This window comes from Anomaloglossus baeobatrachus (genome assembly GCF_048569485.1).
Source record: "Anomaloglossus baeobatrachus isolate aAnoBae1 chromosome 11 unlocalized genomic scaffold, aAnoBae1.hap1 SUPER_11_unloc_1, whole genome shotgun sequence".
Taxonomy (NCBI): domain Eukaryota; kingdom Metazoa; phylum Chordata; class Amphibia; order Anura; family Aromobatidae; genus Anomaloglossus; species Anomaloglossus baeobatrachus.
The window spans coordinates 546,220-550,937 of record NW_027441825.1 but is presented as its reverse complement, the minus strand read 5'-3'; the positions used below and the strand labels follow the sequence as shown (position 1 = coordinate 550,937).

The 4,718-nt window shown below is 45.3% G+C and overlaps 1 pseudogene; it reads left to right on the top strand.

The window, feature by feature from the left end:
- The first annotated feature begins 1,278 nt into the window (after positions 1–1,278).
- Positions 1,279–1,484, top strand: LOC142260367 (U2 spliceosomal RNA; annotated as a pseudogene).
- Positions 1,485–4,718: the final 3,234 nt, after the last annotated feature.

Sequence of the window (4,718 nt, the reverse complement as noted above, 5' to 3'; positions counted from 1 at the left end):
CTGTAGACCCCCTTCTTGTGATGTGAAGGTGTGGAGTCAGTGCCTACGTGTAATTCCTTACACCACTCCTCTGGCTGACTTGGTGAGCTGTCACTGAATGGGTGGGCTGAAGCAATGGTGGATGCTGCTGTTTGGATAGCATGTGTATCTACTGAGAACAGCTTATCAATGGTGGCAAATCGGAGCAGCTTAATCTCTTGCTCTCCGCAGTTCAACACTCTCATGGGCACTCTTCCCTTCCATATTAATGAATAAAACTATGATGTAAATAGCATATAGATACCCCACAAATGCAGATAAAAGTAGGTTATGGGAAAAGGGGGAATAGAGAAACAGGAAAATAGTGGAATAAAGTATACCTTCCAGGTGGGAGAGGAAATGGCAGCACAGCCAGTGGAGGTGAAGCAAGGGGAGCCTGCAACTAAAGAGTTGAGAGCGTTATCACATGGTGACTGAGCCTGATTGTAACGGGAGCATAGAGGTGCCGATCCTGTCTTACCTGCGTTGGTGTAGAAGTGGGTGTCCTGTGGTGGAGTCAGCTATGTGCAGTGGTGGCCGTGGGTTCTTTTATGTGCGACCGTAGTAATAGCTGCGCCCACTTCCTGTATGGGAGTGGAATGCAGTGAGGGTAATGGAACGCACGCCTGCGCATTTGTGTTTAACGTCGCGCATGTGCAGAACGGAGAAAAGGCTGCGCTCACTTCCTAATAAAAGGGAGTGAGACGCATCTGGGAAGGGAAGGGAAAAGATTAGGGTTTGGGGATGATGAAAGGGCTTTCTACGGGCAAGGATGGCAAAGGGTGGCAGTGACGGAAAGTCAGGCAGCCTGTCCTGTCCTGTCCGTCCGTCTTTTTGTATCATGAATTGGAAAGACTGCAAGGGGGAGGGGAGGTGCTTGTGTCCAAAAGGAGGAGTTATTCAGATTCATTGCAGTGGGCGGCGGCTGCAAAAAGCACCATTCTTCTTGTTTTTGCTCTGCAAAACAGCCTTTTCAAGGGTTGGCTTGGGTGACAAAATGTCTTCTGTAGGCGTGGGTTTGTCTCCCTCTCCCTAAGATGTGTCCGGTATAGGCCAGGGTGCCACTCAAGGCCGTAACCAATTCGGGTTATAGCTTCTCGGCCTTTTGGCTAAGATCAAGTGTAGTTTCGGAGGACGCTACCTTGGTCGGTACTGGAAGGTGCCTGGGATTGCACGTCTGCCGGCCTTGAGGAAGTGTGTGCGCCTTCTGGTGACACATAGCCCTCTCGTGCCTGGACGGTTCCCAGGCAACGGGAGGCGATCACCTTTGTTATTTTGAAGTCCTACTGATAAACAGAAAAAAAAAAAATTAAATCTGTTCTTATCAGTTTAATATCTGATACGTCCCCTCTCTGGGGACCATATATTAAATGGATTTTTAGAACAAGGAGATGGAAAAAATCTTGCTCTGTCCACTGCACGCATTGACCTGGTATTGCAGTACCTCCAGGACCGGTGCACCCCTTCTTAACCCAGTTTCCAAAAGCAGAGCTCAATTCACCTGATTCAAATGAGCCCCATTAGTGAATTGAAAGAAAGCAAAAACTTTATATGCACCTCAATTTGGCCAATTCACTTTTCACACTTTCACCCTTTTTTTTATCTTTCACACCTTTTACTTGCTTTATTGATGCAAAAAGCTGTGCCAAATAGCAAACTCATCTCCACTCAACTTGACCAACTCTGCTATGTCCCGTGCAGTATCTTATTCTCAGTCTTATCTAGATCATTTGCAATTGAATAGAATAGATCCCTTTTGGCTGCTTATGACTGTGTAAAATATGTAGTTTTACTGGGCTGGGATGAGAGAATCCATTGAAGCATGGTGTAGGGATTGTGGTTCCTGTGTGCTAAGAAGAGAGGCTGGCACCAGCCAGAAAGCCCCATTGCAGCCAATAATCACTTAATAAGTTTTTCAACTTGTCATCATATGGGAGGCCTTCCATTCCTTGTAGTAGTCTAGTTGCCCACCTTTGAACTGACTCTAACTTCTGAATGTCCTTTTTAAAATGTGGAGCCCAAAACTGGTTCCCATATTCCAGATGTAGCCTTACAAGTGATTTATAGAGGTGTAACAATACGTTGGGATCACGGGATCTAATCTCCCTTTTTATACACCCTAAAATCTTGTCCCAAGCAGCATTCCATCAGCCTCTGGAAGGTTCCTGGCGCATTGCACAGCTCGAAGGGCATGCTTTTGAACTCGCAGAGACCCATAGGGGTGGCGAAGGCGGTCTTCTCCCGGTCTGCCTCAGCAACGGACACTTGCCAATAGTGACTAGTGAGATCAAGGGTAGAAAAATAATTTGCAGTTCTCAATGCAGCTAGCGATTCCTCAATACGGGGAGTGGTGCCGTCCTTCTTTTTTAATAGGATCAACAGAGCTGCCCAAAGGCTACAACTGTCACGGATAACCCCAGCCGCCTTCATGTTGCTCAACATGTCCTTGGTACACTGGCAATGTGAAGGTGGTATTGGCTTATAGCTCTCTTTGATGGGTGGGTGTGCACCTGTGGGGATGTGGTGTTGGACCCCTTTTATTCCCCCAAAATCTAGCGGGCTTCCCACCGGTAACCCGCTCCCCAGCTTGGATGGATTCTGAGGGAGCCCCTTTTGCCCGCAGGCTCTGGCCCTGGGAACTGTAGCCTTGGCGGTGACTGTGCTTCCCTCTACGGTGTGAGCTGTTGCCTTCAATCGGGTCTTGACTGCTGAGAAACCCTGGAGGTTCCTGTCGCTAACGGATTTGACCGGTTTTACGGCGACTCCTAGCCTGGTCGGGGTCCGTAGGCCCTGCCGGATGGTGCTGGCTTCTCTTCACTCCCCGATCTGGTACCGGCGGGCCACCGCCCATCCCCGGTCCGTACGGTTCACTCCAATCAGTCTCTCCTGCAGAAGGTCACCACCGTCTGCCAACCTTGCTGAGTGCCCGGGCCACACACCCGGACACGGTCAGTCTCCTCTCCTCTTCACTTCTCTAACTCCAAAACTGATCTCTAATCTGACTCCTTTTCCCGCCTCCAGGACTGTGAACTCCTCGGTGGGTGGGATCAACCGCCTGGCCCACCCCCTGGTGTGGACATCAGCCCCTGGAGGAAGGCAACTAGGATTTGTGTTTAGCTTCGGTGTGCCTAGCCGGAGTGTAGAGTGTGTTAATGTAGTACCTGTGACGACCTGGCTTGTCCAGGGCGCCACATTCCCCTATAGTAAAATGCAGACCGTCCGCGGGCTGCCCGTCCATCACCGGTTTTATTTTCACAACTGAAAAAGAATAAAACGGTAAAACATGTAAAAGCATCATAAACATTTTACAACGGTACAGCTTCCGCTCTTCTCCCACCCAAACAGCCTTTATGTACGTCTCTTCTCAGGGACATCGGAGTGCCACACAATGTTTTACGTAAAATCTTTCATGTATTGATCTCAAAAAGTAACATACATTAGCTCTATCTCACTATTGGGTATGTGCCCTTAACATTTCCGCTATGAAAAAGCATTTTGGTGTCATTTTGGAAGGTTTTCTGGTGAGTCCGTAAAAATGGCGTAAAACGCGGACAAAATTATTCACAGCTGTGACTTTTGAGTGATAAATGCTTCAAGGGGTCTTCCCCATGCTGTTGCAATGTCATTTGAGCACTCTTCGGAGACTGCATCTGTTATAGTTTTGGAGAAAAATGTGTTCATTTCATGTATGCGCGAAATGCCTTAAAAATGGCTTTAAAATGGATTTGGAGCATGGAGACGATTATCTCGGGATTGCAAGATAACCAAACAAAACTTTTAGTGGATTTCTACTTATTTTATTAAATATCATCTCCACCAAACAGGACAAGCTTGCATCTGTTATAGTTTTGGAGAAAAATGTGTTCATTTCATGTATGCGCGAAATGCCTTAAAAATGGCTTTAAAATGGATTTGGAGCATGGAGACGATTATCTCGGGATTGCAAGATAACCAAACAAAAGTTTTAGTGGATTTCTACTTATTTTATTAAATATCATCTCCACCAAATAGGACAAGCTTGCATGTGTTATAGTTTTGGAGAAAAATGTGTTCATTTCATGTATGCGCAAAATGCCTTTGAAATGGCTTTAAAATGGATTTGGAGCATGGAGACGATTATCTCAGGATGGCAATATAAAAAAACGAAACTTTTAGTAGATTTCTACTTATTTTATTAAATATTATCTCCACCAAACAGGACAAGCTTGCATCTGTTATAGTTTTGGAGAAAAATGTGTTCATTTCATGTATGCGCGAAATGCCTTAAAAATGGCTTTAAAATGGATTTGGAGCATGGAGACGATTATCTCGGGATTGCAAGATAACCAAACAAAACTTTTAGTGGATTTCTACTTATTTTATTAAATATCATCTCCACCAAACAGGACAAGCTTGCATCTGTTATAGTTTTGGAGAAAAATGTGTTCATTTCATGTATGCGCGAAATGCCTTAAAAATGGCTTTAAAATGGATTTGGAGCATGGAGACGATTATCTCGGGATTGCAAGATAACCAAACAAAACTTTTAGTGGATTTCTACTTATTTTATTAAATATCATCTCCACCAAACAGGACAAGCTTGCATCTGTTATAGTTTTGGAGAAAAATGTGTTCATTTCATGTATGCGCGAAATGCCTTAAAAATGGCTTTAAAATGGATTTGGAGCATGGAGACGATTATCTCGGGATTGCAAGATAAC